Source organism: Mus musculus, chromosome 17 (genome assembly GCF_000001635.26).
Source record: "Mus musculus strain C57BL/6J chromosome 17, GRCm38.p6 C57BL/6J".
In the NCBI taxonomy this organism is placed as follows: domain Eukaryota; kingdom Metazoa; phylum Chordata; class Mammalia; order Rodentia; family Muridae; genus Mus; species Mus musculus.
Genome location: NC_000083.6, coordinates 91,003,466 through 91,018,111, shown reverse-complemented (window position 1 = coordinate 91,018,111; position 14,646 = coordinate 91,003,466). Strand labels below are relative to the sequence as shown.

Here is a 14,646-nt window from a genome sequence, read left to right as displayed (position 1 = left end):
AAGATATCTAAAGGAAGGGATAAATATCGATTGAATTGTAGTGTGTTTTGTTTTGTTTTTCAAAGTCTTCCCCTGCACTTCTCCACTTAAGGAGATACAGGTGTAATATAAATAAACTATATCATATCAACAGAAGCCCCTGTGGCTCTGGGAAAATCTGACATCCACAAGTGCAGCATCCAGAAGGTTGAGTGCATGCCATGTTTGGGCCATTGTGGTGGAAGCTTTCCAGGGAGGTCGTTGTCTTTTGAGTTCCAAATTTTTCCAAGATGTCAAAAGATTCTTTCCCTGCAGAAATAGCGAGAAACTAATAGGAAAATAAAGGTTTGGGTAGGAAAGAAATCTTGTTGTGTAGCCTGCTCTAAGGAGTCAGAGAATGTCAGGACTATGCCAGGAAGAAGGGGGAGCTAGTGGGGGTGGGTATTACTTCCTGAACCAAAGTGGAATTATTAGGTCAGAGCTATGGCTGTCTCTACTGTACATTTTCCTCAGTTTTATTTTGCTAATTGTTTTAATGATGATGTTTTTAAGGGTGTGCTTCTGTATGCGTATGTGTAAACTGTTCAGTCCAGTCTATTTCTTAGTGTCATTTTCTGCATCTTGGAAGCAACAGAATTGAAATGAAGGTAAGTGACTAAATTAGACACATTTACAACCAAGCACAGTTGCATTCTGTTTGTTTAATTAAATCCTTTCATTCATTATTTTATGTTTCAATAGAATGATTATACTTCTGAGCCCCAAATGCTACAATTGAAAGAGAAATGTGTAGTAAATTTAATTTATTTATAATTTAATTAAATCAAATGGGCTAGCTAGAACAGGTGTTTTTAGTTCTTCTCAATCAATACATGCTGTATAATCCTAATGAAAATTAAAAAAATAAATTATAGATTAATTAATCACAGTTATTCCTTAAATTACATAGAGAGCAGATCTAACACTTTTCTATGTTTCTTTATTCAGTTTATTTGGTGTTCATGAACATCAGAACTCAAATTGGTGGGCATGCCAACCCCAATTTGTAGAAATGCCTCCTGAAGACTATCTTAGTGTTCTGGGAACTCCTCAGGGGAAGTGTGCCTTTTCGTTATCTGTATTTAAAAATTATCTGCTCATTCTTATTAAATTAAACTCCAAATTAACTTCAGTGAAGTTTGGTCCCTGGACTCTGCAGGGCAGATTGAAGGAAGTAGGCTTAGGTAGCAACTGCCTGAAGGAGAGCTGTGTAATTTGCGGCTACACTAAGGCTCAAAAAGTTTTGAATTCTTACTGTCATCATTGAAGCCTGGGTTAGGTGATTTCTGAGTGTTGAGAATTCTTCATACTACTCATTTCTAAAGTGCAGAGATGGTTTAAAACAGACCAAGAGCCACCAAGAGCAAACACTGTTGACAGAAATTGATATACACATTAATATTTAGAATTTTAATCTTATTTTATTTCCTGATTGCATGTTTGAAACATTTTACATCATTATTATATATCCATTAAGTTTTATTCCAGCAATTGTGAACTCTTATTGTATATTTTTAATAGCTTTTAACCTCAATAATTTTTTGTTGTTCCACTTGTTATTTTGCTGGATTCCTCTAAAAGAACACTTACAAATTACCAGTGATCACTGTATAGAAGATATGGAAAAATAATATTTGACTTCATTTTTTGAGATTTGGAATTTCTATAAATTGTCATGAAAGAGTATATTGATTCTTTCTTAACAGAAGTGTTACATGATAACAAAGCAGTTATTAATGTCAAAAGCTGAAGCATATGTATTGGGAAGGTGGGCACATCTCTGCAAGCCGGCGGCAGCTTTCTTGGAGAATAATATCTATGGCCCTTATAGGAAAAGCACAACCCTGAAGGTACACTTTGAAATATCTATAGATTATAAAATCTGCCAGAAGTATGTAAAAATAACTTTAGCCATCATTTATTTTTAGAAGCCAATATTTCATAATTTACAGAGGAATACATAAGTAGCTACGTTATATCTCTCAATGAATGAAGTCAATAATTTGTGGATTATAATTGCTTGTTGAAATTATAGAGTGATGAAAATAAAGTTTTCATTAATTTGAGGAAAATGTATATTGTTAAGGAGATTTGACGCTTGTATGTTTTACTGGGGGTGGGGGTCAAGGAACAGCCACTGGTGTCATCTTGATTCGAATTTGCACTTTCTCCTTAGCATTTAATAGAAGGTGGTTCAATTAAGATATTAAGGAATTTTGTGATATTTGGTTTCTACTGACAGATTTTTTTTTTTAATGATTTGGAGTGATATCATCTACAGTATAATCTTAACTACACTACAACTCCATCCTGCTCAGTGTCTGCACAACATGACTGGGTGGCATAATACACATAGTTTAAAGTAGCTCAGGCCTTATCGCTGTGCACAGAAAGAGGTTATGATGGTGGAATGAGTAATTGAAATAAAACAGAATTTTGTTTGTTTCTGTATATTTGAATGCTTGGATATTCATGCAAACATTTTGTTATAAAACTAGTTCATAAAATTTATTGTGAAGTAATAGTATTTATATCAAAATAGCTGATAAGTGTATTTGATTATTTTTTAATTTATTTATTCACAAAGAATATGTTCAATCCTTAATATGGACTGATATTCTTCTTGATTTCGAGGTGGTAGTAGAGGGATGTCTTCTCATTCTTACACTTAATTCTAGAAGTTAATATTTGATTATTCAACTTCTGAAATTTGTTCTTGTTAGTCAAATATTTGTGTTAGGAGAAACTTCTATATTCAAATAAACAACACCTATAGAATTAATGATGCATATTGATCCAGGTAATCGCTGCCCAGTAACTGTGTCAGAGCTCCCTCTTATCATTAGATAGTACATGAAAGAGAGATATATGTCTAGGAAATGACAAAACATGCAGTTCTTCTGCAAGCTGGTTTCTTGCTGGATGATTTAAATCATATTCAGCAAAAGTGTAAATCACTAGGATTTTAATCAATTTCAGAGTTTTTAGCACAAAGTTATTTAAGTCTCTGTGACTTGTTAGTATCTTCAGTAGATTTGTTTCCTGTCATTTTTCTACATTCAATTCTCAATTACTTAAGATATTAAGTGAGCAAAGTCTTATGCTGTTTAAATCACTTTAGTTATTATATTGATTTCCATAACTTGTCTACAAGTAAAAAAACAAAAAACAATGTAAGAGTATGAAATTATGATATATGTTAATAATTAAATGAGTATATTTATTCTTTCATTGCTAAATATCATTTTAATGTTGCTTTTTCTAGGGTCAAGGAGTGGAATAGAGCAATAATCTGTTTTAGCCTTTCCTAGTTTGGTTCTGTGGAATTATGTTGATAGTCTTTGCTTATAAACAAAGCCTCTAACCAGTACCCCGGAGCTCTTGACTCTAGTTGCATATGTATCAAAAGATGGCCTAGTCGGCCATCACTGGAAAGAGAGGCCCATTGGACATGCAAACTGTATATGCCTCAGTACAGGGGAACTCCAGGGCCAAAAAAAAAAATGGGAATGAGTGGGTAGGGAAGTGGGGGAGGGGAGGGTAAGGGGGACTTTTGGGATAGCATTGGAAATGTAATTGAGGAAAATATGTAATAAAAAATAAATTAATTAATTAATTTAAAAAAAGAATCACTGGGATGCACAAAGGGATTTGGTTTCTTAGAGTCATCATGTCATCTTCAGTCATAATGAGCCACTGTACGTCAATGGCAGAGGGTACAAGTGTTCTAAACTCACTTGTCAGGAACTCTTGACAACTGACTTTTCAATGTTCATGCTCACAGTGTCAGCTTATATTTCTAGTGTCCTGTGCAGCCTTTCTATACCTGTGGTCAGAGAGTTCTTGGCAAACATCTTCATGACTAATATGCCTTGTGTTCACTTGAGTAGTGAGTCTTAAGGTGCCAGCTCCACAGATCCTCTCTGTTTAGTCTTTCCAGTACTGGGCTTCATTAAATCAGCTCGCAGTGATTTTTCACAGGGTGCCCTCTCTGGTTGTCCCTGAGGAGACGTGACTTTCAGCAGTTTTAAAACATACAATTGAAATAATTACTCTTATTACTTCTTGCATGTTTCAAAATACCTTGTCTCCACCAAAAAGGCAAACTTCAATCTGCCATGCCTTTACTTATTAACTGTAGAGAAGCAGAGTAACATATGCTTTGAAACTTGACAAATGTTATATCCACTGCACTCCATTTATAATTCATTACTCTCAACTATGTGTTAATTAGTATTGATTTTTCTGAGACAATACATTTTAGTACTGGAGAATTAGGAACTAGGTCAGAGGTTGTCAAGCTGAGTCTCTGGGTTAGGCAAAGTAGCATCACTGGAACACAGTCTTGCATATTTATATCTCCTGTGCCTTCTCTCATATTTCAGTACCACAGTGGAATAGTTGCAAAAGGGACTACTACAGTACCTGAAAACCTTAAAACATTAACTGATCCTTTCTAAAGAATTTTAAGAAGTCCTCATAGATCGGAGCCTGATCTAAACATTGTATGTAGATGTTTAATTATTCACATTGCGCTGTATGTATAGAGTTACAGTCATTGAGAATACATTCTTCTTAAATGAAGCCTTCATTGTAGTCTTAGTGTAAATGTCACTGCTTTGTTAATTTATAGACATCCCTGTGCCGTAATTATGGGTTTAGCACACTGATGCAGTAGCCAAGCTGGCGTCCTTCAGCACAGGGTTATTTCGTTATTGTGGCTAGAGGCTTTAATCAAGTCCTTTTATAGAAAACAAACAAATGATTAGCTTTTACAGTACAGGCATAAACAGAAATTTGACTCAAGAATTTCCTAATTATACTGCACTATTTCGGAAATCAGTTGGTATTCACTCTTAGCGTTACTTAGTATACAATTTCCTTTGGCTAGACAGAAGCACTATATAGGGTAAGGAAATTCTTGAATGCGGTAAAACTAAGATTCAGGTTCACTTAATTACTTTTCCCCGTATTTCATCATAGGAAGCTAGTTTACAGGATTAAAGAAATACTCAGGCATTCATTGTATACAGTTTAAATGGGTCTTATTAATATACAGTTATCCAAAGAAATAAATTTAATTATCTTCTAATTTACAAAGAGGGATACTGAAACCACAATGAGACATGAATTGCTCATTGTTGTAGAATAAAGTTGAAATTCTGGATTGAAGGCATAATTTTGATATCTTTCAAAGAAGGCTTTACACCATTTTCTGTAATTTATGTAACAAGTATCTAAACTGGGCCAGCTCATCTCAGTTTGCCTTTGCTCTCAAAGTTGTACTTTCTCTTGTGCATACCAGTAGGCAGGTAAATCCACATTCCTAATTTACCAGCTCCAACTTACCCTGCTCACTGCTTTAGGCAAGTGAAAAACTCACTTCTGAAACAAGACCTGCAAGTTCCCTCTTAATTCTCTCTAAACACAACTAAACCTGTGTGTTTGGAATTTTGAAGACAATCTTGATTTTAAGAGACGAAAAGTGGCTCTTGCGCGTCTCTTTTCCGAGGCATCTCCCCATCTGATTTTTTAGAAATAAAATGCTGAAACCACCTAACAAGTAAAGTTTTTTAGTACTTATTCTAAGTTGTTTAGAATAAATATAAAACATCATTAAAATTTTCCTTTTTTTTACTTGCATGCATGTTTCAATGACTTTGCAGCATCCTTACTTTCTAAGAGTTACTGCATAATTCTTCTGTCTAACCTTTTGATTTCAAAACATATCTACATATAAATCTTATCTAACAGGATTTATTATGGGGTGGTCGCCTCAAGTTCTTCTTACTCAGCCTGTGGAATATTTCCCAGACAAGATTTGGATGCAAACAGAGATGGCCACGATTCACTCCTAGATTGGGGCAAACAATTTGTTTGTTCCAGAAGCTTCTGTGGGATACTTCTTGTCTAGAAAGAGACATGTTAGTGTTTGGAGTTTCCAATTTCTTGTGACATAAATTACTAACTTAACACTCTAGACCACAGTTACTTTCATCTGTAAACTTAATATGAACAAATTACGTAAGAATTTAACTCTATTTGAGGTTGGCAAAATGTATATTTGTTATTTTTAAATGCAAATTCTGATATGTATGGTTTTGTAAGTCCTTTAAAAAATGGGTGGCAGGCACACTATCAGTGGTTTGTTTGGGGTGACAGGCAGCCTATTGTTGGGTTGTTTGGGGTGACAGGAAGGCTATTCCTGGTTTGTTTGGGGTGATAGGCAGCCTATTGGTGGGTTGATTGGGGTGACAGGCATGCTATTGGTGGGTTGTTTAGGGTGGTTTTTTTAGTGTTCATCCCCACATGTATCTTTTAAATTGGGAATCTGATGATGATAAGAAAGCTAGTTTTTAGTTCAAAACTTTATATGAAAAGGAAACAACAAAAAATACCTTTATTTGGATTCCTGCTGTCAGTTAGGGAGAAGAGACAGTAGTTTCCTGAAGTCTCTTCTCAAAGCAATTTGCTAACTGGAAGTGATGTTCAAAGCTTCAGCCGTGAAGACAAGGACATGCTGTACTATACAGTTGTGCCTTTGATTCTGTTATTTTAAAAATTTACAGGGAATCTCTAACAGATTCATTTTAGTTTTAGAAATCTAAGACTCAGCCGGGCAGTGGTGGTGCATGCCTTTAATCCCAGCACTCAGGAGGCAGAGGCAAGCGGATTTCTGAGTTCGAGGCCAGCCTGGTCTACAGAGTGAGTTCCAGGACAGCTAGGACTACACAGAGAAACCCTGTCTCGAAGAAAAAAAAAAAAAAAAACAAAAACAAAAAAAAAAACAAAAACAAAAACAAAAAACAAAAACAAAAAAAAAAAACAAGAAATCTAAGACTCATAAAATTTTGAATATGATTGTTTCTTAGGTTTATTGATTATAAGAAGGTGCATTCAGAATTTCAAAAACCCTAAATAATAATAAGCATCAGATAGCGGGTGGAAAATCTCATTATACTGCTGTATAATCTAAGCAAGAATCAGTTTAGTGAATCACAAGGAAGTCACTGAAGAATGCAATGAACAACTGTGACACTGATTGTGGATCATCCACTTAACTCTGCATGGTGAAATTAACCGCGGAACAAGAATAACAATAACCAGTACCCATCTCCACGGACCCAGAAGGCCTTTGTTTTATTTACCAGATTAGCATCACTGAATGTATCAATTTAATATGCCTAAATAAAACATGTATATAAACACAGTATTTATTTTATATCATTTAATTAGAATATATATATTCTAATATATATATGTATAATTATATATATATGTATATATATAATCAGATATTGTGGAAACCATTTCAGATAAAGCATATGTTAGCTATTTAGTTCAAGATGTAAAGAATTCCATTTTAAGTATCTTTTTTGCTTTTTATCATTTCAAATCTAAAAAGCCAAATTGTTAGATAGGTGAAAAGTTGTTGAAGTCTAACTGTGCTAGGGCCTTGGAGTCCATCTGGTCTGCATCCCATTCTAGTCAGTAAATTACAAAGTTTATTAAAATTGTGCAACAGCTTTGATTCAAATTTTCATCAAAATAATTAAATTTTATAAAAATTGGATTTATGTTTCTAAATATACAAGATATAATTTAATTACCCTGAATAAATGGTGCCTATACTTCACAGGTAAAAGAGCTTTGTGATTAAAAATAATTTTGACTCAGTTACTATTTAAATGTTTTTCTTATAGTTTGGAAGATTTATTTCCCACAGATACACTCAGATTAGTTTAGGGTCTATGTGACTAATTGATGAGTTGCTGAACATCGGCAATATAGAGAGAAGATCACAGGACTGGGTATGAGAGAGTCTGACTGATGTTTATAGAATAATGAATAAAGCACATATTTGTACCCTTGGATCTTAGTTGTTTCTTTCTCCTTGTGTGATAATTATTATGTCAGTTTATTAAGTGAGATTACACAAGATTAAAGTGTGCCTTGAGTTAGTGATGAGTATCTTCTGCATCATCAACTTTAACAACAGCCTTCCTTAAGCAATAACGACCAAGGCAAAAAAGTGGGTGGATATATACCCCTTTGATGCCTCTTGATTCTCTTAATAGCTTGAGTGGAACAGATACTAGAATCTTACTTGTTCTTCTCCCTCCAAAATATTTACCGTCTTACTGCTGTGACAAGTTACTATAGTTCCTAATGGTGTAGTGACCTTCAGCCACAGATTTATTATTGCTACTGCTTCATAACTGTAATTTGCTAATGTTATAGATTGTATTGTAAATACCTGTAGTTTTGGATGGTCTTCTGTGACCCCTGCGAAAGGTTCACTTGAATTCCAAAGAGCTTGCAATCACAAGGTTGAGAACTGCTGATTTAAGAGCATAATTTAGGATGATGCATAGCGATAAAAAGGTTTGCTTGAAAAAAACTCACCACTAACCCAGAGTTCCTTTTATAGAAGAAATTAAGACAGCAATTAAAAAGTCATTGTTACATATATATGAAGCAAATATATGCATATGTGTCTATGTATATTCCTACTCATATACATGCATGTAAGCACTTTTCCACTCAAATATATATTTTCAGACTGCAGGTTCGACAATCTTTGCTCATATATATTTGTTGTTGTAATTTTTTTGCTCTTCACTATACTTATACTTTCGAATGTTCTTACAATTTCAACATTCTATTTTCAATTAGTAGAACTGTTTTTAATTAATAATTATTGTGTATGTCCTTTTGTTAATCAGTCCAAAGCTATACACAAACATATACACACACAAACACAAACATGTCTATGCAAAGGTTCTTGAAAATACAATTTGAATAAGAAAGCATTAATTATAATATTATCATATCATGGCCAATATAATTAAATGAGTTTTACCTCAACATACAGTGCCTTATGATTTACTAAGTAAGTGGTTTTACACTTCTGTGATGAACTACACTGTATATGGAATACTTTAAACATTTGGCAAATGAATCAAGTAGTAAATACTAATTATTTTTAAAAAGGAACAGGTTCTCTTTAAATCCACATGACAGCACATTATAGATTTCTTCTATCTCCCTTTTCCTGTTCTTTCTGAGCCCCCTTTTGGGCCTTAATGAACTGTATGTTTTTCAGAACCTTTTTATACACTCTGCCAAGATGTCTAATTACTTAAAGATATGGTGTGATATCTTGGTTTTGTCTATTTACTGTAGTGTATACTATATACTATATATTTTCAAATATATTTACCAACTTTAGCATTCTGTTTTCCATTAATGAATCCATTTTAAACTATTTGATATGTTCATTTATTAATCAGTCCAAAAACAATGCCCATGCTGTGTTATGAGAAACTTATTAATCAGTGAGTCATAGTTGCTTGTGTGCTATTTCAGAAAATAGCGACTTTTATACATTTTTCCCTGCAGTTTCCTCAGTACTGTTACTCTCAGTACTGTATGTATTGAACAGAATCGACTTCCATTAAAATTGCCAATTATCTAAGCATGAGGTCATGTTACAAGCTTTGCTCCTAGTACCTATTATCAATACAAACACTATACATAATACAAGTGTTTTTTTTCCTGTAATAATATCAGAAACCAGTTAAGGTAATTAAGTTGATCTATTAAGACTTACTTATTATTTTATGATCAGGTAAGCTTTGCTTGATTTATAAGATGTAAATTTGCATTCAAATAGTATACTGACTTTGGCTCCCAACATATATTTACTTCTTTTAACTAAAATAAATTTCAGATGCTATTGTATGATTTCTTTCAAGCCATTCTCATGTCATGAGTCAAGGCTTCAAGTGTCCTTACATACTCAAGGCCATAAACATTTTTATTTCCATTCTGACATTTCTTCTTTTATTATTGTGCATTAATAGAAATTTGATGTTACTATCTTATAAAAAGGGCATGCTTTGATTACTAGTGATGAGCATTTAGTAAAAATAATTCTGTACGTCCTGAATTTGGCAGATCTATCTAAACTTAATTTTCTCTCTCTCTCTCTCTCTCTCTCTCTCTCTCTGTGCATGTGTATGTGTGTGTGTGTATGTGTGTGTGTGTGTGTGTGTATGTGTGTGTGTGTGTATGTGTGTGTGTGTGTTGTTGTGTGTGTGTGTGGCATATTTGTGGTGTATGTGTGTATATGTGTGTACTGCATCTGGGATATGCCCGTGTGAGAGGGTACACCTGCCTAGTCCTCTTACTGTGGAAACCAGAAGTCGATGTTGAGTGCTTTACTTGATCACCCTGCCTCTTCTCTCTGCTCCCTTTTGGACACAGGGTCTCACACCAAACTTGGAGCCCACCAACTGATAAAGCTGGCTGATCTACAGGTCCCTGGATCTGTGTGATTCCACAGCTTACACTAGGCCAGGCTTTTGGGGGTTCTTCGGAATCTGAGCTCACTTCCTCATGCATGTGTAACAAGCCCTGTACTGACCAAGCCTGTTTTATTCAGTCTTACCGACACTGTTTAGCCCATCATTTTATCTCCTGACCACTTTTGTCACTTTGCCTCCTTTGCCATCCCCCAATTCATAGTTTCACTTTCAATCTTATATGTTGATTCAGAGTTCTTAAGATGCATGGATTTCCACATAACAACCCCTTAGCAGGCTCAGCCTCCTGAAGAGTAGAAGGAACTCGGGACTCACCCTGACTTCTTACCTTCAGCATTTGCTTTGCTGCTAAATTGCAGTTCTCTAGCAATGTGGATGCTTCTGACCACATGGTTAATTATCTACAATGCAATACTGAACAAGAGGTCTGTTTAATTACAAGGTAGTTCTTTGAGTGATTATTCTACAAGAAAATTCTTTATAGAAGAATGGTATGAAGTATACATTTTATCTGCTCTACAAATAACCTACTATTCCTGAAAATTGTCATGAACTGAAATTTAAAGGCAAAAATATGGGATGACATTGGGTGGAATACTGAAGGAGATGGGCAGTAATAGTGGGTAATCAAATACCACATGGCTAAATTTAATTATTTAAGAAATGAGGCATATTCAAAATGTTACGCTATGAAGCTTAAAGAAAAGGACACATGATTTAAAGAGTAATACTTGTTCAGACTTGAATTAGTCAAAGGCATTTAAAATAACTACAATAAAAAGTTTATTGGATTATTTCTGAATTATTTTTATTATTTTGAAATTAAAATGAAAATACCACATAGTTTTCTATTTTGCACACATACACTAACCACGTCCAATATAAATTAATGTTTTATTTTAGAATATTATTATGAATTTGTCATATCCCTTTATTAACAAAATAACAAAGAATACATTCAACTTACTATCATTAGATAGTATCCGGGACCTTTTATGGCCTTTTTAACTTGCATCACTATTCCAATAGAATTTTCTGAGTTGGCAGAAATACAATCTGTGTTGTTCATCTGTCAAACAGTGATCATACCTGGTTGCCAATTGTGTACAATGTGGCTGCAACACCTGAGGTCAATTATTGGTGTTATTTAATTCTAACTGAAATGTTATTGTTGACACATCTTTGCTGACCTCTATATTGAATCATGAATCAGGGGAATGCTGCTCTTGCCACTGTAGTATCCCACACTTATAATCTGACCATTTGGAAGAATGAACAGGAAATGAGGAGGCTTTAATTTCCATCCTTAGCTACAAATACGGAAAAGAGCAGGTTTCAAAAAAACCAAGCAGTGAGCATAATTCATCTGAAGAAAACTTGAATTAATCTCTATTTCCATCAGTACAAACATTAACAATGGAATCAAACATATAAAGACGTCTATATCTTATTATTTGTCTGTAATAAATAGAATAACTATTTTCTGTTGAAGAAATAGATGTGTTACTAGTGGTAATGTAAGTGTATTTATTATGGTTCTCTTAATCTAATTTGTTAAATTTTATAACAGAAAAAAATGAATAATAAAGCAAGGTGCAAGTTTTCTCATAAAATGCAGGACAGTTAGATGTATATCTTCAGACCTATAGTTCAGTGTAATGGCAGATGATGGTAGGCCAATGTTTGTAAGCATGTTTCTGTTGCTCTTGCTTTTTTTGTCTAGTTTTGTTTGGTTTTGGTTTTCTAAGGTTGGTGTTTCAAACGTCTTTTAAAGCTGAGAAGTAGGAAGATTTTTTTTTAGTTGAAGTCATTATTATATAATAGTCTGGCCAAGAAATTTAAAGAAACATATGAGTTATATAGTAAACATGTAATAGCTTAAATTTTAAACCCCAAAACTGTATCCAACGTATGACTTTCTTTTTCTGACAGTCTTAGTACCATTTATACGTTAAATAATAACCATGTATGAGCTTTCTGTTGTGTTACTCACAAGGAATAAAAGTACTCTGAGCTATATAGAGTAAACACTTTAAGGTGTCTTATATTAGCAAAAATGAATTGTTCATTTATACTCATGCATGTTGCTTAAAGGGAGTGTAACATTTTAGGAAAACATTAAATGAGGAAGTTAGGTCAATAAATGAACAGGTAGAAACTTCATTGCTCAAGCCTATGGTGTTCTCCTACACACAGACTAGCACTGGTGCCAATTAATTGGTAGAGGCTAGTTCTCAACTTCATGTATGACTTCTCCAGTGCTGTCAAACGGCTTACATTCTGAAGGAGCGATTTTCGTCTAGTTTGTTTTGTAAAATATTAAAACAAAATTTTAACTGACAAATGTACTTAGGTTTTTTGTTTGTTTGTTTGTTGGTTGGTTTTTTCGAGGCAGAGTTTCTCTGTATAGTCCTGGCTGTCTTGGAACTCATTCTGTAGACCAGGCTGGCCTCAAACTCAGAAATCGGCCTGCCTCCGCCTCCCGAGTGCTGGGATTAATGGCGTGCACAATTGCTTTAATTTTTGTTGCTGATTCATATACTGAAAATATAGCTTATCTGCCTAGCTTCTAAGAGATTTACTATACAAAAAATATAAAGAGCTATTTCATCAGATGTGTTTCTAAGTAAAGTGAAAGAATAAGTGAGCCTCAAGGGAGGCTAACCTATACTGGATGAGATCAGTGATCAAATATTTGCTGTTGAATGAATATATCCTTTTATATAATGTTTATTAGTATTATTTTATTATTATTAATAGTAGTAGTAGTAGTAGTAGTAGTATATCTCTTTTTACAATCCAGTTCTTATCCCCATGTAGTCCACCGCCTTCTGACTGTTCCTCATCCCATTCCTCCTCTTCCATCTACAAGAGGATGTTCCCACCCAACCCCACCCCCACACCACCAAACCTCTCCACTCCCTCTCGCTTCAAGTCTCTCTCAGGTTAGGTGCATTTCTCTCACTGAGACCAGACCAGGCAGTCCTCTGCTATACATGTATGTGTCAGGGGTCTCGACCAGCTATTTTATGCTGCCTGGTTGGTGGATCAGTATCTGGGAGATCTCAGGGGTCTCTGTTAGTTGAGACTGGCTGGCCTTCCTATGGGGTTGCCCTCCTCCTCAGCTTCTTCCAGTTTTTCATAACCTAATTCAACCCTAGGCGTCCCTGGTTTCTGTCTATTGGTTAGGTGTAAGTATCTGCCTCTGTCTCAGTCAGCTGCTTGTTGGACCTCTCAGAGGACAGCCATGTTAGGCTCCTGCCTCTAAGTACACTATACAGTAATAGTGTTAGGCCATGGATATCCCCCTTGAGATGGATCCCGATTTGGGCCAGTCACTCAAACTCCTTTCCCTCAGTCTCTTCTCCATTTTTGTCCCTGCATTTCTTTTAGACAGGAACAGCTCTGAGCCAGAGTTTTTGACTGTGGATGGCAACCCTATCCCTCCACTTGATACCCTGTCTTGCTACTGGAGGTGGGCTTACAAGCTTCCTCTCCCCACTGTTAGGTATTTCATATAAGTTTCCTCCCTTTGAATCTTGAGAGTCTCTCATCTCCCAGATCTCTGGCATATCCTAGAGGGTCTCCCCACCTCCTACATCCTGAGGTTTCCATTATTTCTGCTGGCTCTCGGGGCTTCAGTCCTGTTTCCCCAATACCTGATCACTTGGGCCCTTTAGCTTGTTAACCTTCTTGAGTTCTGTGGATTGTATCATGTGTATTCTGTACTTTCTGCTAATATCCACTTATTAGTGAGTATATGTCATGTATGTCCTTTTGGGTCTGAGTTACCTCACTCAGGATATTTTCTAGTTCCATCCATTTGACTGCAAAACTCAAAATGTCTTAATTCTTAATAGCTGAGTAGTATTCCATTGTGTAAATGAACCACATTTTCTGTATTCTTCCGTTGTGGGACAACTGTGCTGTTTCCAGCTTCTGGAAATCACAAATAAGGCTGCTGTGAACATAGTGGGACACGTGCCCTGAGACATGGTGAGGCATCTTTTAGGTATATTCCCAAGAGTAGTGTAGCTGAGTCTGCAGCTATTTCCAGTTTTCTGAAGACCCTCCAGATTGATTTCCAGAGTGATTGCACCAGTTTGCAATCCTACCAACAATGGAGGGATGTTTCTCTTTCTCCATATCCTCACCAACATGTGCTGTCACCTGAATTTTTTATCTCAGCCATTCTGACTGGTCTAAGGTGGAATCTCAAGGTCGTTTTGATTTGCATTTCCTGGATCCTAAGGATTTGAACATTTCTTTAGGTGTGTCTCATCCATTCCAGTTTCCTCTG

The 14,646-nt window shown here is 35.2% G+C and overlaps 1 protein-coding gene across 38 annotated transcripts in view; it reads left to right on the top strand.

Moving 5' to 3' along the window:
* The window catches only part of Nrxn1 (neurexin I), a 1,059,516-nt gene that overhangs the window by 75,048 nt on the left and 969,822 nt on the right, over nucleotides 1-14,646 (top strand). The gene's annotated exons all lie outside the window — the stretch shown is intronic.